The 22,901-nt window shown below is 36.8% G+C and overlaps 1 protein-coding gene and 1 pseudogene across 2 annotated transcripts in view; one reads left to right on the plus strand and one right to left on the minus strand.

The window, feature by feature from the left end:
• PCDH11X (protocadherin 11 X-linked) overlaps nucleotides 1-22,901 on the minus strand; it is a 965,230-nt gene that overhangs the window by 631,248 nt on the left and 311,081 nt on the right. The gene's annotated exons all lie outside the window — the stretch shown is intronic.
• On the plus strand, nucleotides 2,974-5,940 carry LOC138930063 (UAP56-interacting factor pseudogene; annotated as a pseudogene).

Below are 22,901 nucleotides of genomic sequence, written 5' to 3' on the forward strand. Positions count from 1 at the left end.
CTTTTTTTATTTTCTCCAATTTGAAAAGTTTTATGATAATATATTAATCAGCAAGTATTTGAAGAATTCCCAGGCCTTTACCACGGTAGCATAAACTTAGCATGAGAAATAATTGTTCATTAAATATTAATGCAAATAAAGTATTTGGATTAGCACATATTTGATAAAAATTATACTGTGTGCTACTACCAATTTTGCTCAATTATCCTTATAGTTTTTACATTCACAGAAATTATTTTTCTAAGACTGCAAGGACATTTACAGTGCATGCATGCATGGTAAGTCACTTCAGTCATGTTCAACTCTTTGCAACCCTATGGACTGTAACCTGCCAAGCTTCTATATCCATGGGACTCTCCAGGCTAGAATACTGGAGTGGGTTGCTATGCCCTCCTCCAGGGGATCTTCCCCACCCAGGGATTAAACTTACATCTCTTAAAAAAAAATAAACTTACATCTCTTATGTCTCCTGCATTGGCAGGCAGGTTCTTTATCACTAGAGCCACCTGGGACTCCCATTTACAGTAGGAACATATAAATACAACTGGAATTGTGTAGTGGTAATAAGAAAAAAAAACTTTAAAATACTTCAGTATAAAACTTTAAAATGGAACAAGGGAAAATACATGGCTGTAATCTTGTAAGAAGGCTCAAAACCATAAAGCTGATTATTCTCCTTATATTATTCCCCAAAACAATAATAACACTTTTCTAGAACTAGATAAGTTGATTTTTAAACTTCACTTGACCCAATGACCTCACTTCTGGAAATATGTATGAATGATGTCTGTGCAGTGTTATTTATTACATCACTCTTTACCATTTTAAGATTGTAGTTAAATCCTTGTATCCATCTATTAGGAACTGTATATAACAAATAGGATAGATACTATGAAACTGCTTATATCTACATAAAAAAACTTTGAAACACACATAAGAAAACATAGTGATTGCTTAGAGAGACAAGGATAAGCAGAATAAATGGGGACTGTTAATGGAAGTAAGGTTTCTAGGTGTGTACCTTGTTTCATGGTTTTGATTTTTTGAACCATTCAAATACACTATTTATTTAAACACCAAGAAACTAAATTATAAGACATTAAACGCCTGAAAAAAGGGAAAGTTGCAGAATATATAATCTACTAAATGATGTAAATGGTAGTCCTGACAATATGGTAGAAATGTTTCAAAAACATATTTGATTTAAACATAATTTGAATTAATCTCTCGAGTTCAGTCTTCCATTCTGTTGTTTTCCTCTATTTCTTTGCATTGGTTGCTGAAGAAGGCTTTCTTATCTCTTCTTGCTATTCTTTGAAACTCTGCATTCAGATGCTTATATCTTTCCTTTTCTCCTTTGCTTTTCACCTCTCTTCTTTTCACAGCTATTTGTAAGGCCTCCCCAGACAGCCATTTTGCTTTTTTGCATTTCTTTTCCATGGGGATGGTCTTGATCCCTGTCTCCTGTACAATATCACAAATCTCATTCCATAGTTCATCAGGCACTCTATCTATCAGATCTAGACCCTTAAATCTATTTCTGACTTCCACTGTATAATCATAAGGGATTTGATTTAGGTCATACCTGAATGGTCTAGCGGTTTTCCCTACTTTCTTCAATTTAAGTCTGAATTTGGTAATAAGGAGTTCATGATCTGAGCCACAGTCAGCTCCTGGTCTTGTTTTTGTTGACTGTATAGAGCTTCTCCATCTTTGGCTGCAAAGAATATAATCAATCTGATTTCAATGTTGACCATCTGGTGATGTCCATGTGTAGAGTCTTCTCTTGTGTTGTTGGAAGAGGGTGTTTGCTATGACCAGTGCATTTTCTTGGCAAAACTCTATTAGTCTTTGCCCTGTTCCATTCTGCATTCCAAGGCCAAATCTGCCTGTTACTCCAGGTGTTTCTTGACTTCCTACTTTTGCATTCCAGTCCCCTATAATGAAAAGACATCTTTTTTGGCTGTTAGTTCTAAAATATCTTGTAGGTCTTCATAAAACCATTCAACTTCAGTTTCTTCAGCGTTACTGGTTGAGACAAAGACTTGGGTAACTTGGATAAAGAAATAGAGGAAAACAACAGAATGGGAAAGACCAGAGATCTCTTCAAGAAAATTAGAGATACCAAGGGAACATTTCATGCAAAGATGGGCTCAATAAAGGACAGAAATGGTCTGGACCTAACAGAAGCAGAGGATATTAAGAAGAGGTGCCAAGAATACATGGAAGAACTGTACAAAAAAGATCTTCACGACCCAGATAATCCTGATGATGTGATCACTAATCTAGAGCCAGACATCTTGGAGTGCGAAGTCAAGTGGGCCTTAGAAAGCATCACTACGGACAAAGCTAGTGGAGGTGATGGAATTCCAGTTGAGCTATTTCAAATCCTGAAAGATGATGCTGTGAAAGTGCTGCACTTAATATGCCAGTAAATTTGGAAAACTCAGCAGTGGCCACAGGACTGGAAACAGTCAGTTTTCATTCCAATCCCAAACAAAGGCAATGCCAAAGAATGCTGAAACTACCTCACAATTGCACTCATCTCACACACTAGTAAAGTAATGCTCAAAATTCTCCAATCCAGGCTTCAGTAATATGTGAATCATGAACTCCCTGATGTTCAAGCTGGTTTTAGAAAAGGCAGAGGAACCAGAGATCAAATTGCCAACATCCGCTGGATCATGGTTCCAAATAGGAAAAGGAGTACATCAAGGCTGTATATTGTCACCCTGCTGATTTAACTTATATGCAGAGTACATAATGAGAAACGCTGGTCTGGAAGAAACATAAGCTGGAATCAAGATTGCCGGGAGAAATATCAATAACCTCAGATATGCAGATAACACCACCCTTATGGCAGAAAGTGAAGAGGAGCTAAAAAGCCTCTTGATGAAAGTGAAAGAGGAGAGTGAAAAAGTTGGCTTAAAGCTCAACATTCAGAAAACGAAGATCGGTCTGCGTGCCTGAGTGGGAGGTGGCAGGCCTCAGCCTCTGGCCTTCTCGTCTGACTGTTCCAGCTCGACCTCTCCAGCCATGAACCGGTTTAGTACCCAGTTAATGGGAGCCACCGCAACCCCGCTGCCTGCGCTGCCGAAAGCCCGCAGCAATGAAAACCTGGACAAAATTGATATGTCTTTGGATGATATCATCAAATTGAATCGAAAGGAAGGAAAGAAGCAGAATTTCCCGAGATTAAATAGAAGACTTCAGCAAAGTGGTGCCAGGCAATTCAGGATGAGAGTAAGATGGGGTATTCAACAAAATTCTGGTTTTGGTAAGAATAGTCTGAGCCGTAGAGGAAGAGTGATGCCTGGGAAGAGACGTCCTTATGGAGTTATCACTGGCCTTGCAGCTAGGAAAGCAACTGGAATTCGAAAAGGAATTAGTCCTATGAATCGACCGCCTCTAAGTGACGAGAATATAGAACGATATTTTCCAGCATTAAAAAGGAAGGCAAACCTTCTGAGACAAAATGAAGTGTAGAGAAAACCAGTTGCAGCTCTCAAGACACCTAACCAGTTAAATAGAAAAAATAACATTCCAAATAATTTTACCAGGAGTGGAAATAAATTAAGTCATCAGAAAGACACTCGTCAGGCAACTTTTCTTTTAGGAAGAGGCCTGAAGGTTCAGGCCCAGTTGAACTCAGAACAACTGCTAGACAATGTAGTAGCAAAGAGAACTTGTCAATGGCGAACTTCCACCACAAATGGAGGAATTTTGACTGTATCCATTGATAATCCAGGAGCGGTGCAGTGCCCAGTAACTCAGAAACCACGATTAACTCGTACTGCTGTGCCCTCATTCTTGACAAAACGGGATCAATCTGATGTAAAGAAAGTTCCTAAAGGTGTCCCCCTACAATTTAACATAAACAGTGTTGGAAAACAGACTGGGATGACTTTGAATGAGCGATTTGGGATCCTGAAGGAACAAAGAGCCACTCTCACTTTCCGCAAAGGAGGAAGCTGCTTTGTAACCATGGGATAGATCCCATGTCAAAGGAACTTTTCAGTGATGACTCTTAAAAATTTAATTGCTTGAAGAGCTCATCACAGAAATTCAAGAAACTTTATTTCAAAATATTCACAAGGCTAAATAACTCTTATTTTTATTTTTGAAGGTTTTTTTAAACATGTATAAATACTGCCCTGAAAGAATAACAGGGAATATACCTATATGTTCTTATAGATTTCATGGTTAGCCCAGACAGAACAATTCTCTATTTGACTTTTTTGATTCCTCATGCAGCAGAAAGAATGTGGAAAGATAGAAATTGATTATTTTATGATAGTGGTATTTAGGATCCCATCACCTTTGCCCATTTTTTACACCTTTCCATTGTAAATCTTGATCTTCAAGATTTGAAATAGGTCCCTTTGTTGCTGTCACTTATACTTTAATAGTGCTGGTGTAATAAGTGCAGTTGACTTTTCTTCATTAGGGATATAAAAAATTATTAGAATTTCAGTTTGGGAGTTTAAGATTTATGGGGATATCTGGAACTTCGTTCATTTTTCAAATAACATTAGGTTAATCCTCCAGAGTTGTAAATCTTTAATGCTGAACTTTCTTAAAATAAGAAATGTGACTCCGGGCATTAGCTTCTGTTTAAAATGTTGGTGTTTAAAGGCTGTAAATGGGTGTTTACAGAGTTATCTGATAGAGCCTAATTGGAGGAAAGTGCAGAGTAAAAATCTGGTAATTTGTGTGGAGAGAAAGTAGCAGGTGGAAGATGGTAACTGAGATGAAGACTTTAAAACCTAGGTCATAGGTATACTGTTTGGATTTAGTATAGTTTTGAGTCTAGTGTACACAAAGTATTCTTCAGATGATATTTAAAATAATTATAATTAAAATGGATTGAGTTCTATAGATATTTTGACAGGAAAATTAGCCATAAAGTCCTGGACTTCTTATTTGGAAAAGTTAAATTTTAAGTTTACTAAGTTGAACAGTATACATACAGCTCTTAAAAAAATGTATAAGTCACAAGATAAAAAGTACAAAATTATGATAGAGTTAACATTATTATGACCTTGTTCTGTACCTTTGCTTCTGATTTCTTGTGTAAAGTTCAGGCATTTGTGGTGAGAAAAGGATTGCCCCTCCTCATACTCTGGAGGGTTAGGAGGAGTTAATTTGTTGTGACAAGCTAGTGCTGAAAGTTCTCAGATGGTTGTAAATTTTAAGTTATGATATAATACCAAAATGCAGCAAAATATTAAAACTACAGGTTACGAGTTTGGTCATTTTGAAGCTTGACTTTTTGATTTGCTGTAATGTTAAAACCTCTAAGTAGGTGTTAGGTTTCCCTTCAGTGTGTTATTTGTGTTGATTTTCCCTGTTAAAACACAAAACATTGTTGTGGCTCCTGCCTGCGTTGCAGGGTATACTAGACTTCATTGTTGTTTCTCATGGTCCTTTGGTTACTTGGTTATGCTAGCCACGGAAAGCTATCAATAACAGTTTCATGCTTATACCAAAGAATTAAATCTGATCCTTAATATCTGGTATTTTGCTTGTAAGTCTACGGATAAGGGATTATTGGAAGCCAGTCATACAATTTGAAAGTAAACTCCAGTCTCTCTGTAGGCCCAGGACTCATTGCAAAACATTTTTGCAAGTATGACTACTTAGATTTGATTCATGAACAATACATTTTAGACTGGTTTAGAATTATTGATAACTTATTTTAAAATAAAGGAAAAGCAACTGAGCACGAGTTTGCTGTCTTTAGAGCAGTTTGTGAAAATATGGTATAAAGATGTTTTCATTTTCTTGTTCTTTTAAATATTATTGTACAGAGCTATTATTAACGCCTTCTTTTTAAATCTTAAAAAATCCTTCCAAATATTGATATTAAGTGCATCAAACAAAATGTCTTTGGTATATTAAACTTTTGCTCTTCATGGAAAAAAAAAAAAAAAGAAAGAAAGAAAACGAAGATCATGGCATCCGGTTCCATCACTTCATGGGAAATAGATGGGGAAACAGTTGAGACAGTGTTAGACTTTATTTTTGGGGGCTCCAAAATCACTGCAGATGGTGACTGCACCCATGAAATTAAAAGACGCTTACTCCTTGGAAGAAAGTTATGACCAACCTAGATAGTATATTCAAAAGCAGAGACATTACTTTGCCAACTAAGTTCCGTCTAGTCAAGGCTAATGGTTTTTCCACTGGTCACATATGGATGTGAGCGTTGGACTGTGAAAAGGCTGAACACCAAAGAATTGATGCGTTTGAACTGTGGTGTTGAAGAAGACACCTGAGGGTCTCTTGGACTGCAAGGAGATCCAACCAGTCCATTCTGAAGGAGATCAACCCTGGGATTTCTTTGGAAGGAATGATGCTAAAGCTGAAACTCCAGTCCTTTGGCCACCTCATGCGAAGAGTTGACTCATTGGAAAAGACTCTGATGCTGGGAGAGATTGAGGGCAGGAGGAGAAGGGGACTACCCAGGATGAGATGGCTGGATAGCATCACGGACTCGATGGACGTGAGTCTGAGTGAACTCCGGGAGACGGTGATGGACAGGGAGACCTGGCGTGCTGCGATTCATGGGGTCGCAAAGAGTCAGACACGACTGAGCGACTGCACTGAACTGAACTGTTGAGTTTGGTCATCATTCATTTTTGCTCCATATATCTTGATTCTGGTTTTCAGAGAAATTACAGAGAAGACCTCTTTTTTTCACCTGAACAGCATACCATACCATAGTGCATATTGCAGTTGGTTTTGATGACTATCAAAGATAGTACAAAATGATGGAAATTTTTTTTAGCATGTAAATATAAGCAGATCTTTACTGAGTGACAGTAAGAGACAGAGCAATAGACTAAATGATTGAGTTTTGTATAAAAATGTCACTCTGGCTCCTGTTCGCAAGGTGCTAACAGTCTCAATTTACTCAAAACACATATTGCCTTTCTTCTATGGGAAAAAAAAAAAAGCAACAACTGCCTTTTTTTTTTTTCCTATGGTTATTGCAGGCTGAAAGTGTAACAATTCAGAAGGGAGAGAATAAAGAATTTAGCAACCACAGCTTTACTTAGATTAAGGTTACTCAATTTGTGGGAATTGTATTCAAAAGATTAAAATGATTAATCTAGCTCAGTATATGGCCTGCAGTTGAAGACACCTGGCTCACAGCTTGCTATAAGTTTGATACATGAGGTTCTTCGGCATTTACTGCCACAAAGTTTGAAGGGAACAGACTGAAAAGAAGACACAGCAATAACCTTTAGGCAATAATTTCTCTCACATTTTCTGCCAAGCTGGAAAGATATGTCATTCATATTTCTTAATTGGATTCATTTCCAAACAAATACAGACTTTCTGTGAAAGTTTCTAAACAGCTGTACACATGGAATTAATAACAATACAAAGTACTTATTGAACCAAGTTGTGAATGAACAACTCAAACAGAAATGAGAAAGAAATCCAAGAACAAAAAAGTGATTAAAGTATGAGAGCAGTTTTTAGATATGTTTCTCTAAAATAGATATGAATTACAAGGTAGTAGTTTCCTTGATGTGGCCAGTATGGCTTGGTGTTAAGCTTTTAGGAGCACGCAGATCCTTATGTATTTGCAATGATTAAATACAAGAGGGCATTGGAGCTTCATTGGACAAACACAGCCTGCTCAGTTGAATTTGGCATTCCTAAGAACATTTTCAGAATTGTGCTTGTGCTTTTAACATGGATAAGGTTCTAGCTAGTGCCCCAAAGGAAGAAAAATATGATGAGCAAATTCAAACATGATGTTTCAGCTTTGCTTTTTGGTTTAAATGGCCAACTACATGTTTATTTAAATAAGGGGTTTTAATATTTACTAAAAGCAAAATCAAAATAAAGATGCATGATATCACAATCATTTATCTTATTAGTTCTATGTGTCATACCTTAGAAACACACTTACTAAGAACTTAATTATATTTAGAATTAAGTTTAAATCCACCTAAATTTGTTCCTGTGCTCAATTTCGGATCACATAACTTCATAGCACAAAACGTAATTTTTCACTAGTTTCATTAGTATCACTCAGAAAATGCTAGTTCAACAAGGAAAAATAAATAAATCCTTAGGATCAATGAGACAGCATAAGTTTTATTAATTTTTTCTTAAACATCTGTGTTTTAGGACTGATATAATTGACTATAAATAAAACGTATTTAACTATGAATATATAATATAAAATATATGTTTAAATATGGATTCATATGCAAATATCATACACATATATATAAAGAAAGAAAGAGAGCACAAGCAAAATAAAGATTCATGTCTAGAAATTCTGTGTAGTTCTACTTAACACTCTTTTAGCTAATAGAATCTTAATCTATAACTTGTATATTAACAGTGTCAATTCTGCTAAATAATAAATTTTTCTCACGAATATACACTATCATTATAGAAGTAAAAGGCTTAGGAAGAAGTAAAAAGAAAATTTGTTAGTGTTGGGGGAACTGTTTAGTGAAATGTAGTTCTTTACTTTTTCCCTGAGGACTTTTTAAATTTTGCTTTCTAATCTGAGAGGAGAAAATAAATAAAATTAAAGGCAGATTGAAATAACATTATCAATATTTTACACCTTCTTATTAATTAAAATATTATTACAAGATGAACATCTCTGTCTAATAGTGATTGGCTTGTGTTTGGCAGATCTATTAAGTTTAATTCCCATGTTAATTCCAACTTAACTCAAATTTTCATCTAAACTACACACACACACACACACACACTGCCCTGGGCCCTCTCAACTATATGTAAGCGTAGTTGCTCATTCAATCTTCTCAGATAGCCTCTGTGAGATCAAGGAGATGTAATATCTTCAAAGTGCCTTGTTATCTTAGCTCAAAATAGTGAAAGCTTTCATATATATATATATATATATATAAAATTCAGAATGGATCTCTACTTCTTCCATATGTGAATCAGGTAACGTTCCCCTGGTTATATTAAACTTGGATAAAGATTGATCTAGCAAGTGACTTCTATTGTTGAACATATGAAAAATTTAAATTCACCTTGTATATATAAGGAAAATTCCTTGTTCTTGATGCCCACTGTGATTAAGCAGTGACTTGTTGGTGACTATTTCTGTTATTTGTAAATTTATGTTTTAATTGTTGCATTGCTTTCAAGAATTTGCCAACAATGTAAAACATGTTAGCTTTTTTTTTTCCCCAACAAAAATATGCTTAATGGTTGTGTAAAATCATTCAATGATCCTCTTTGTCCAGGAAATTGAATAGTCAAAAGCAAATCTGAGTCAACACTGTGGCCATTTGAAGAAAATTTCCAAGATTTTCTAGGGAACAGGGAGATTTCCCAATGTAGAAATATCTGGCTTGTCAATATCCAAAAGCAATTTCACTATGTGTACAAATTTAATTACTAGGAATCACAAAGTGACTACTGTTGAAGTGCAGGGCACAAGTTTTAAATGGCACAACTTTTAATATTATGGATCTTTTAATTTTCAAACTTCAATATGAGGAACTGACAAGTAATAACTCGATTAGAATTTCTCATGGTTTTAAACTCTGAATTGGACTTAATTTGACTTCCCTGGTGGCTCAGACAGTAAAGCGTCTGCCTACAATGCGAGAGACCCGGGTTCAATCCCTGGGTTGGGAAGATCCCCTGGAGAAGGAAATGGCAATCCACTCCAGGACTATTGCCTGGAAATCCCATGGACAGAGGAGCCTGGTAGGCTAGAGTCCATGGGGTCGCAAAGAGACGGACACGACTGAGCGACTTCACTTCACGTCACTTCATAGAGACCACTACATGAAAAAGAAGTTACTTCTAGATGAGAAATACTGCAAACACTGCCACACTATTTCCAGAATGAAATCTTTTATTTTTATCAAATACAAAGTAAAAGCATAACTTTAGGGGGGATATATACTTCTAGACAACAACCTAAAATATTCTGAAATAAATAAATTGTTATTGGAGAATAAAAGCATATCATGTATTAAGAATTGAATTCTGAAAACATAGTACAACACTTCATAAAAGTAACCAGAGAACAAAACGTCAATCAAAGAAGCAAAGATATAAAATACAGAGAAAGCCTGACAAGTAGTGGATATTGGGGGAGCAAATCCATTAGCTTTTAACAAAACACTAATGGCAACCTAGGTATTTCTGTGGCAAAAATGCCATGGGGGTATGAGGATTGAAAAGATATCAGTTGAATGACTTTCAAGTACAGAAATTTAGGATTTGACCTTGCATTTCTTTAGAATGAGATCTCCCACAGAATTCTGTTGTTAATCTATGTTCACTAGGTGAGACAAAATGTTACCATATACATTGTAATGAAAATGTTTTCTTCTTGAAAAAAGTACTTTTAATGTATTTGTGTTGATAATAATGTATATGTGTTTTTGTGTGTATGCCATTGCAAGCAATCAAAACAAAGGAATTTTTAATTTTTAATCTCTTGATTTTAGCAATTATTGTGATACTCTCTCCAGGCATATCTTTTAAAGCAGTAATTGCTTTTTTTTTTTTTTTTCTTTCTAAACTGAGGAGTACTCATGAAGGCACAGCACATTGTCTTGATGAATTCTGTTGGCAAAATCAAACTGGTCTGAATTAGTGCAATGCTGAATTACTAGCGGCTAAGAAAATTGGAAAGTATGATCATCCAGTTTGCAGACAGCTGAGTAATGGAGATGATAGAGCAGTTGGAAGTTAGGAGTCTCAAATTGTCTCTGGGTATAAAATGAGAAAGAAATAAGACTTATCTCTGAAGCAGGAGATAGATGGGCGCCAGATTAGACACTTACAGCCAACCTCCTCTTTACACCTCCTGATAGAAATAACAGCTCAGTTCAGTTCAGTTCAGTTCAGTCACTCAGTCGGGTCCGACTCTTTGTGACCCCATGAATCGCAGCACACCAGGCCTCCCTGTTCATCATCAACTCCCGGAGTTCACTCAGACTCACGTCCATCGAGTCAGTGATGCTATCCAGCCATCTCATCCTGGGTCGTCCCCTTCTCCTCCTGCCCCCAATCCCTCCCAGCATCACAGTCTTTTCCAATGAGTCAACTCTTCACATGAGGTGGCCAAAGTACTGGAGTTTCAGCTTTAGCATCATTCCTTCCAAAGAAATCCCAGGGTTAATCTCCTTCAGAATGGAGTGGTTGGATCTCCTTGCAGTCCAAGGGACTCTCAAGAGTCTTCTCCAACACCACAGTTCAAAAGCATCAATTCTTTGGCACTCAGCCTTTTCACAGTCCAACTCTCACATCCATACATGACCACAGGAAAAAGCATAGCCTTGACTAGACAGACATTAGTCAGCAAAGTAATGTCTCTGCTTTTGAACATGCTATCTAGGTTGGTCATAACTTTTCTTCCAAGGAGTAAGCGTCTTTTAATTTCATGGATGCAGTCACCATCTGCAGTGATTTTGGAGCCAAAAAAAAATAAAGTCTGACACTGTTTCTACTGTTTCCCCATCTATTTCCCATGAAGTGATGGGACCAGATGCCATGATCTTTGTTTTCTGAATGTTGACCTTTAAGCCAACTTTTTCACTCTCCTCTTTCACTTTCATCAAGAGGCTTTTTAGTTCCTCTTCACTTTCTGCCATAAGGGTGGTGTCGTCTGCATATCTGAGGTTATTGATATTTCTCCCTGCAATCTTGATTCCAGTTTGTGTTTCTTCCAGTCCATCATTTCTCATGATATGCTCTGCGTATAAGTTAAATAAGCAGGGTGACAATATACAGCCTTGACGTACTCCTTTTCCTATTTGGAGCCAGTCTGTTGTTCCATGTCCAGTTCTAACTGTTGCTTCCTGACCTGCATACAGATTTTTCAAGAGGCAGGTTAGGTGGTCTGGTATTCCCATCTCTTTCAGAATCTTCCACAGTTGATTGTGATCCACACAGTCAAAGGCTTTGGCATAGTCAATAAAGCATAAATAGATGTTTTTCTGGAACTCTCTTGCTTTTTCCATGATCCAGCAGATGTTGGCAATTTGATCTCTGGTTCCTCTGCCTTTTCTAAAACCAGCTTGAACATAAGGAAGTTCACGGTTCACGTATTACTGAAGCCTGGATTGGAGAATTTTGAGCATTACTTTACTAGTGTGTGAGATGAGTGCAATTGTGCGGTAGTTTGAGCATTCTTTGGCATTGCCTTTCTTTGGGATTGGAATGAAAACTGACCTTTTTCAGTCCTGTGACCACTGCTGAGTTTTCCAAATTTACTGGCATATTGAGTGCAGCACTCTCACAGCTTCATCTCTCAGGATTTGAAATAGCTCAACCGGAATTCCATCACCTCCACTAGCTTTGTTTGTAGTGATGCTTTCTAAGGCCCACTTGACTTCACATTCCAAGATGTCTGGCTCTAGATGAGTGATCACACCATTGTGATTATCCGGGTTGTGAAGATCTTTTTTGTACAGTTCTTCTGTGTATTCTTACCATCTCTTCTTAATATCTTCTGCTTCTGTTAGGTCCAGACCATTTCTGTCCTTTATTGAGTCCATCTTTGCATGAAACATTCCCTTGGTATCTCTAATTTTCTTGAAGAGATCTCTAGTCTTTCCCGTTCTGTTCTTTTCCTCTATTTCTTTACATTGTGTGCTGAAGAAGGCTTTCTTATCTCTTCTTGCTATTCTTTGGAACTCTACTTTCAGATGCTTATATATTTCCTTTTCTCCTTGGCTTTTTGCTTCTCTTCTTTTCACAGCTATTTGTAAGGGCCTCCCCAGACAGCCATTTTGCTTTTTTGCATTTCTTTTCCATGGGTAAAGAAATAACAAGAACAAGCTAAATAGTTAGCTTTTGCCTCTGGTGGACACTTTAAGATAACAGCAATGGCCAAGAGAGGAGCTGAGCCCTGGGCAAATAAAGGATAAAGAGGCCACATATTTCTCATTCTCAAGGTCAAGGAGACCTTCCCAACTACACATGTGCAAAAAGGTCAAAAAGGGAGGGGGCTCCATTGTATAGAAAGTGATGTCGACCTACCCATAAGCCTGTTCACTAGACTCTATCTGGCTAAAAATTGCCCTTACACACTGGGGAGGACCCTGAATAAAGCCAAATACAGACTCAGAGAAGGGAAAACAAAATGATTGGCCAGAGGAAACCAGAGGAAATTGTGCAATATAAATGCTTCAGACTACCATGAGGGTGTGGCTCTGTGTGGTTGGGTCTGCTTGTGTCTATTCACATGTACTCTTTTTCTTTTTAATAAACACTTTACTTGTTTCACTATTTTCTGTCTCTTTGTAAAAATTCATTTCTACAAAGCTGATGGGCCAGGGCCTTGTCACTATCCACTGCTGTGGCTTGACTTCAGTCTCTGACCAGGGAACCAAAATCTTGTTTCAACCTCCTGCAGGCCGAGACCATCTGAAATCACTTCCACAGTCTGAAAGTCTATTGCTTTAGAAGGAAAAGAGAAACAAGGGAGCTACTATTCAAATGTACCTTGATACCCTCAAAGTTACATATAAGCAATTAAATTGAGTTACACATGCATATCATAGGGCCTCAGAGGATTTTTTAAACAAGGGATGATGGTTCAAATTGAAATTTTTATTTTAAATACCTACTTCCAATAGATTCAATAATGATTGCTAAATTTATCCCTGTTTATGTATTTATTACAAATATTTTTCAAACAAAAGGTTTGACAAAATGTTTTTGTCCTTTTTTTTCAGTTATTTAAACCAGTATATGTGGGATGTTAACCAAAACACTACGATGAATATTTTGAAGAGCAAAATATAAATAAGTGGAAAAGAATAAAGCTTCATGAATAAAAATTTCAAACGTAATTTATGTTTAATAAAAACAAGGATATTTAGGACAAAAATATGGCATGAGTGTAAGCAAATGTGTATTAAATGACTTACCAATAATAGCCTAACTAAATGAGGAATGTGAACATTTTAATGTTTTGGACCAAAATGAGTTTTAAAATTTTTAGAGTTAATCACTTTCATATCACCATATATTTGTCCTACAAATGCTGATGGACTTCCCAGGTAGCTGAAATGGTAAAGAATCTGCCTGCAATGCAGGAGACCTGGGTTCGCTCCCTGGGTATGGAAGGTTCCCTGGAGAAGGGCATGGCAACCCACTCCAGTGTTCTTGCCTGTAGAATTCCATGGACAGAGGAGCCTGGTGGTCTACAGTCCATGGGGTTCACAAAGAGTCAGATACGACTGAGCAACTAACACACACACACACACACACACACACACACACACACACACAAATGCTGATACACTGGAAAATTGAGTTGCTTTCTCTGATAAATCAGAGGATATCCTATGCCTCCTTTTGGCATCACTAGACACAGCATGCTTGGTAGCAATCTGCAACTAATTTTCCAAGGCTACTGCTTATCATACAGAAGTATCCCTAAAGAGTTTACAGTTGAAGGGCTGGGTACACATTAATGAGCTTCTAGAAGGGACAGTGGTTAGGCACAAAATCATATGAAACGCCTGTGCCTATTTACTTTGCACAGTGGTGGGGAGATGTCTTTGTCCCAAGCATACGTGCAGTTTCACTGAGGAAATTCTTACTACCACTGTGGGACCCATTTGTCTCAGTCTTAAATGATCTATTCAAACATGGCCCAGTTTGTATTGGTAATAACTTTCTTCTTTAGTTCAAACAGTATATAGCATAGCATAATTAAAATGTTTTCTTTTTGCTAAAATAGTTACCTGGTCTAAAATGGGCAAATTATGCTGAAAAAGAAAAACAGTGAAATGATACCTAGTCATTAAAGCACAATTTCAAATAGATTCTTCTTCTCACTCTTCAAAATGTGAAGATGAATACCTAGGCACTTGGCACACAAGAGTCGCATTTCTCCATATCTATAGAGATCACTACTATCTCCATTTGTACTCCTTAGAAAAAGACTGCGGAGAAGGCAATGGCACCCCACTCCAGTACTCTTGTCTGGAAAATCCCATTAATGGAGGAGCCTGATGGGCTACAGTCCATGGAGTCGCTAAGAGTTGGACACTACTGAGCGACTTCACTTTCACTTTTCACTTTCATGCATTGGAGAAGGAAATGGCAACCCACTCCAGCGTTCTTGCCTGGAGAATCCCAGGGATGGGGAAACTGGTGGGCTGTCGTCTATGGGGTCACACAGAGTTGGACATGACTGAAGTGACTTAGCAGTAGCAGCAGCAGCAGAGAAAGACCGATGTTTTCAGTGCATTACCTTGTCAGGTCCTGAAGGATATAAACTACATTTCCTTGCCTGCTGTCATATTGGGCAATTACATAACCACATCAACCTACCTAGATTCGGGAATAATCATGTATAGAGCTGAAAAATGCAAAGATAGACATATCTGACAACAGAGAAGACAAGAAGTCTGAGAACAAATCTATACCGGCAACCTAATCTGGGAGTTTAAATGAAACATGCCAACAGTTGTAGGGATGTACTTCACATGCTTCTGCTATCATTGTTGGATTCATAACTCTGCTGCCTTCTAAACTGAATTCCTGTTTTAAGAACTAGAAATCCCTGAACCACTTAATCGACTGTAGAAAATAAAAAGCAAAAGCCTCACTAAAGCATTACAACTTGCATTAATATGATAGCAACTCAATTTATTCAAGTGCTGATTAAAGCTAAACAATCAGAGAGATTCATGAATTATGTACTTCAAAAAAACCTAGAGCTTTTTAGTGAAATGTCACAAGGTTAACCAACTGGTAGACATGGATTCCCTTGGGCACAATTTCACATGCAGTGCTTACTACTCCAGTCGATGGAAGAACAATAGCAAAATAGAGCTTTGTTTGAAATACATAATGAACTGCTCTCATAAACCTCAAACTTCAAAAATCATTATACATGAGAGTTTGATACTGTAGACAATTACCGGATCTCCATTTGTCTGGGAGTATCATCTCTTGTTGCTTTGTCTGTTCCTTAACCATGTCTCAGTAATTATTGATAGCACAATTGTCACAGATTGCCCTGTTAATACACAGGCATTAGCAATTAAAACAACTTGTTATGTACTTCCTATTTCAGCGGTCTCTAGTCTATCTCAAGTCTGTCTCCATTTCTCAGTAATGCTTGCTTTTGAAAAACATGAAGGCCTAGACTCCACTTTCTTATGTGTGAGTCACTCATGTAACTATTTCCTCACTTTTTGCTTTTATTTGTATTCACATCAGTAAAGCTTTACTCTACCATTTAAAAATCAGGACAATTACCTTTGAAGCTAAAGTTAGAATATCAGTATCAGAACTGGCATTTTCTAGGTGTTTGTAAAGGCTACCAATTAATATGGTTGGAAATTTAAGTAATTTAATTTAATTTTAGCTCTTAAGATTATTTGGAACCCATTCTTGCAAGAAGTTCCTTTCATGCCGCTCTTATTATTGGAAAATTTACCATTATTCAAAATTCTGAAAAATTGCATTGTCATGTCATGCTCTCAATAAAATGGTGGCAATGTATCTAAATCGTATCTGAAAGTGTTCATTTCTCTGTATAGCTCTTCATACACTCAATGGTAAATCTTGACATTTCTAATGTCTGCCACTCTTAGCAATGCCATGTGAAGTGAAGTGAAGTTGCTCAGTTGTGTCCGACTCTTTGTGACCCCATGGACTGCAGCCCACCAGGCTCCTCTGTCCATGGGATTTTCCAGGCAAGAGTACTGGAGTGGGTTGCCATTTCCTTCTCCAGAGGATCTTCCCGACACAGGGATCAAACCCAGGTTTCCCACATTGTAGCCAGATGCTTTTACCATCTGAGCCACCAGGAAGTATAGCAATGCCATTCAATGAGTCTATTCTTTCCAAATGTTGTTCAAAATAGAGACTGTATAAAAAACGAGTGAAGTAGCTATGTGACTTCACCAACATTATAATGGAGATGCTGATCTTGAAGAAAACTGGGAGTAAATTGCAAAAGATTTATTGCAATAACAATAAGATGCTGAATCAGTCTCTGAGCAGTCTGTCAGTTCATTTAATCAAACTGCAAATCACCTGCTGTCACATGTTTATGCTATATCCCCTTCTAAACAAGCAGGAAAAGGTTTAAAAAGACAAATTATTTATGATAGGTATGGCCCCACTAACCCCACAGGAATGTAGAATATAGGCTTTTATTTTATTTTAGATGTTCCTAATAAGCTAGGTTCAAGAGACCATGAAACATTAAGAAACGAAATGACTAATACCATATAGATATACATAATCACATGATATGCAAAAATAATTTAGCATCTACCCATATTAGACTATTCAGAAATCAAATGAGCATATAGAATTTAAGTTGATAATTATTTAGGAAGAGTAAATGTTCTTCAGTTTAGTGAATGTATACCATAATTCTATCTGCATTAAAGCACGTTATTACCTCCTATACTATATGCATAGTTATATCAAAGCTTGTATGTGCCTTGCAAATACTTTATATTCAAGGTATAGAATTGGAAAACCAGTATGTTTATGCTTCTTATGAACATTGCTTATAACATTTGTACGTATCTGAAAGGGTTGCTGCACACTGCCTAGTAACAAGAAATTGTCTTCAGATGCTCAGATGAGATGTCTCCTCATTCCAAAGGTTATTTCATTATCCACTTTTCTCTTTAGTAGAACAATCTGTCATAAGTTTATTTTGTTTTAGTAATTTCTTCTTTTCTGGTATCTGAGCATAACAATGTGAAAATATTTGGGGGACACTAATATGTTGATATTTCTCCTGGCAAACTTGATTCCAGCTTGTGCTTCTTCAGGCCAGTGTTTCTCATGATATGCAGAGTACATCATGAGAAATGCTGGGCTGGAAGAAGTACAAGCTGGAATTAGGAATGCCGGGAGAAATATCAATAACCTCAGATATGCAGATGACACCACCCTTATGGCGGACATGACTGAGTGACTGGACTGAACTGAACTTAACTGAATATATGAAAACCTTTAAGATGGTGATATTTTGTGGGACTACCTTTGGTGAATATGCCAAAAATAAATAAACCTAAAGATGTAATGGGAAGAAATCCCAATTCTGATAGAACTGGGGAAATAAAGTAATATAAAAAGTTATTGGAGCTTTTCCCGCTCAACTTGCAGAAAGAAACACACTTTGCACTAGGGAAATCCAGTTAGTTACTATCTCTGTTCTCTGGCATTTTGATTTGAATCTATATGATATTTCCCAGATGTACACTGGCTCCTGCAATCACATACTAGCTAATAAATCGAAAGTGTCTTTAAGCTTTAGAGCATAATTTTGGGGAACTGTAATAAGCAAAAGTAATTTCTCTTCTTATAGCCCATTTCTTACTTATTTAAAATGAGAATTGTCAGATATTTGTTGGACTAACCAAATGAGCAGATGTGCAGATGAGTTAACAATTTCCCAGGATTCGATCAAAGTATTAAAAGATAATAATAATTCCTTAGAAGGAGGAATATTTAATACTTAATCTAAAATAATGACATAATTGTTATCATAGTTTTTTAAAAAGTAATAACAAAAAAGGAAAAAACAAAACTGTTGCAACTATTAAGGCAATTGAAAATATTCAAAGGAAAAGATGTGTTCCTTAGAATTATATGGTCTACTGGTTCTATAACCATGAAAATTTCTTAAATCCATTTAATCTCTTACTCTTAAAGCAGTTTTTATAATGATATATATGTAAAAAATATATATTATACATATATTTATAAGCATATCTCAATTTAGTCTTGCTATATTTCAAATGCTTAACAGTCACACATGACTACTAGCTACCATACTGACCACTACAGATGGAAAAGATCCTCTGCAACAGTATTTTACTTTGATAGCTATAAGTGAATTAAGCCTCTGAAGTTTTATCTCTGTGATATTTTTGTTTTGATTTCTTGCATTTGTGCTATTTGGAAAAAAAAAGAAAGATGTTCTGACCATAACTTAGGATTCCTTCTTTAGTTTTCAATGTCTCAATATGCCAGACGGTTGAAATTCTCTGGATTTTTTTTTTTTTTTTGGTTTTTTGCTTTTGCTTCTACAATATGCGGGTGGGGGTTGTAAAAGATTTAACAAAGCTGAGCAGATACTGTTCAGTAATGGTAGAATTCCAGGGTAAAAGAACACAGGGAGCCATGGCATGTGGGTGGCTTTTTTTTTTTTTTTTTTGCAACCAAGTTAAGAAGAGAATTTAAACAATAAATTTCTATCACAAGGGGAGTCAGATTGGAGGTGATGGGGGAGACAGTTTTAACTTGAAGTTTCACAACCTAATGAAAGGTTAATTGTAATTCCAAACAAGTTATTTAGTTCCGTTCAGTTGCTCAGTCGTGTCTGACTCTCGGCAACCCCATGGATTGTAGCACGCCAGGCCTCCCTGGGCATTGCGCACTCCTGGAGTTTACTCAAACTCATTTCCATTGAGTTGATGATGCCATCCAATCATCTCATCCTCTGTTGTCCCCTTCTCCTGCCTTCAATCTTTCCCAGCATCGGGGTCTTTTCCAATGAGTAAGTTCTTCGCATCAGGTGGCCAAAGTATTGGAGTTTCAGCTTCAGCATCAGTCCTTCCAATGAATATTCAGGACTGATTTCCTTTAGGATTGACTGGTTGGATCTTGTAGTCCGAGGAACTCTTGAGAGTCTTCTCCAACACCACAGTTCAAAAGCATCAGTTCTTCGATGCTCAGCTTTCTTTTTAGTCTACCTCTCACATCCATACATGACTACTAGAAAAACCATAGCCTTCACTAGATGGGCCTTTGTTGGCAAAATAATGTCTCTGCTTTTAATATGCTGTCTAGGTTGGTAAATAATATTTAACTTATATCAACTTAAAACTTATGGATAAATGAGTAATTGATTCAGATGGTGTTAACGAAAGTAAGCTAACTTCATTTGTAATCAGAACTACAGCTTCAAGTAATCATGTAACTATATCCACCAATGTGCCATTATGTATTGGCTCTTTTAAAAACAATCTTATCTAAAGAACCCCTTGACGAAAGTGAAAGAGGAGCGTGAAAAGACTGGTTTAAAACTCAACATTCAGAAAACTAAGATCATTTCATTCAGTCTCATCACTTCATAGCAGATAGATGGTAAAACAATGAAAATATTGAGAGACTTTATTTTGGGGGCTCAAAATAACTGCAGATGATGACTGCAGCCATGAAATTAAAAGACGCTTACTCCTTGGAAGAAAAGCTATGACCAACCTAGACAGCATACTAAAAAGCAGAGACATTACTTTGCTGACAAAGGTCCGACTAGTCAAAGCTATGGTTTTACCAGTAGTCACGCATGGATTTGAGAGTTGGACCATAAAGAAAGCTAAACGTCAAAGGATTGATGCTTTTGAACTGTAGTGTTGGAAAGACTCTTTAAAAAAAAATTACTTATTTTAATTGGAGGCTAATTACTTCACAATATTGTATTGGTTTTGCCATACACTGACATGAATCTGCCATGGGTGTACATGTGTTCCCCATCCTCAACCCCCTTCCAACCTCCCTCCCCATCCCATCCTTTGGGGTCATCCCAGTGCACCAGCCCTGAGCATCCTGTATCATGCATCAAACCTGGACTGGAGATTCATTTCACATATGATAATATACATGTTTCAATGCCGTTCTCCCAGATCATCCCACCCTCGCCCTCTCCCAGAGTCCAAAAGACTGTTCTATACATCTGTGTCTCTTTTGCTGCCTCGCATATAGGGTTATTGTTACCATCTTTCTAACTGAGGGTCCCTTGGACTGCAGTGAGATGCAGCCAGTCACTCCTAAAGGAAATCGGTCCTGAACACTCATTGGAAAGACTGATGTTGTAGCTGAAGCTCCGATAGTTTGTCCACCTGATGCGAAGAACTGACTCATTGGAAAAGACCCTGATGCTAGGAAAGACTGAAGGCAGGAGGAGAGGCGATGACAGAGAATGACATGATTGAATGGCATCATCAACTCAATGGACATGAGTTTGAGTAAACTCCGGGGGTTGGTGATAGACAGGGAGACCCGGCGTGCTGCAGTCCATGGGGTCACAAAGAGTCGGACACAACTGAGTGACTGAATTGAATTGAATAAGTTATGATGAGTTTCAACTCTGGTAGTCCAATCAAGTGCCTGTAATTCTCAAGAGGTGCAATTACTGCATGCTAGCTACATACACCTCTGAATTTTCTTATTAGTATAATCAAATCTTTTTTAAATTTTATACATATAAATTATTAGTCAAAATTTTTTTATCTCTTGTTAATATTAGGCTATTGCAGAGAAGCAAGATGTTCAGAAGTTAATTCAGTCATATTAACTGAACTCTTCTAAGTTCTTGAAAACACTAGACCACTTTGATTTACAACGGGAGACCACAAAAAATATTCCAGTAAATAATATAAAGTAAGCTACTCATATGGTTTTACCAAATGCTTCTTTCCTCTGTAAAATGCCTTTTGTAAAGTAGTAGTTATTACATATTCACATCTTCAAATCAAGTAAAATAAATTTAATTTGGGGTTCAGAAGTAGACCTTATTTGTTTAAAAGTGAAAGTCTCTTAGCAGTGTCTGACTCTTTGTGACCCCATGGAGCCCATGGAACTCTCTAGGCCAGAATACTGGAGTGGATAATCTTTCCCTTCTCTAGGGGATCTTCTCAACCAAGGGATCAAACCCAGGTCTCTTGAATTGCAGGTGTGATCTTTACCAGCTGAGCCACAAGGGAAGCCCAGTAATATTGGAGTGGGTAGCCAATCCCTTCTCCAGGGGATCTTCCTGACCCAGGAATGGTACCAGGTTCTCCTGCATTGCAGATGGATTCTTTACCAACTGAGCAACCAGGGAAGCCCACACACAACCCAAAATAATGGTTAGATAAACTTTTAGAGTTCTTTGACATTTGTTAATGTGGATATAAGAAATAGTGCTATGCAAGGGGAATGTATGCTTAAAATTTGTACATTTCCTAGTTTACAGTTTACACGACTATGTATTTAAAAATTCATCTTGTATTTAAAATAGACAGTTTTATATTTTTTTCCTGGAGTCTAAAACTATGCAGAGTAAGTGTGATTTAGTTTAATTTTCAAAGTTAAATATTCCTTGTGGTTGGAATTTTGTAAGTCTGTTTCAGTTTATTTCTTGGGTTTATTCTATACTTTTCTTAAATGGGCACAAAGCTTAAATTAGGTGCAGTTTCAAGGCTGAAATACACTTTTCTTAACCAGTAGGTTAAGCCAAGATCTCATTACAGTAAGGTTTTCATGAGACACAGAGTCAGCACTTAGCACAATTTAAAAATAAATAATAGTAAATTAAGAATTGCATACTTCACAAAAAATTCTGGTTGCTCCTACCAGTTCTGACACAGTTCCATCTGACTATATATTTCCTAGATAAATGCATCATACATAACAAGATACCCATTTCAAATATTACAGTATTAGTATTAACTGTGATCATTCATATTGTTAATATTATCCAGGCCTGCAACCATAACAGTGATCCTGTCATTTAAGCACTGTTGTGATCCTGAAATATTTTAAATCTATATTCCACTAAAATTATTTTGTAATAAGAAGTGTTGTCATATAATAGCATCTAAAGATCCAATATTTTGAATTGCTAAACAATGTCAAGTATTTTTCCTCATTAATCTTGAAATTATTAATTTGTAATTTCTATTAACATTAATAGAAAGGAAAGTATGATCTTTACCAACACAGAAGAAATAAATGTGTCCAATTTTACTTTTCAAATATAGCCAACTGAGTTTTATCATTTTCTTGAGAATGTGGAATGCTTGACATGAGCCAATATCGACAAAATCAAAGGATCTTAGAATTTTAGGGCAAGATATACCCTGGATAAAAATCTAATCAATCACCTCACTTGA

This window comes from Ovis canadensis, chromosome X (genome assembly GCF_042477335.2).
Source record: "Ovis canadensis isolate MfBH-ARS-UI-01 breed Bighorn chromosome X, ARS-UI_OviCan_v2, whole genome shotgun sequence".
Taxonomy (NCBI): Eukaryota; Metazoa; Chordata; class Mammalia; order Artiodactyla; family Bovidae; genus Ovis; species Ovis canadensis.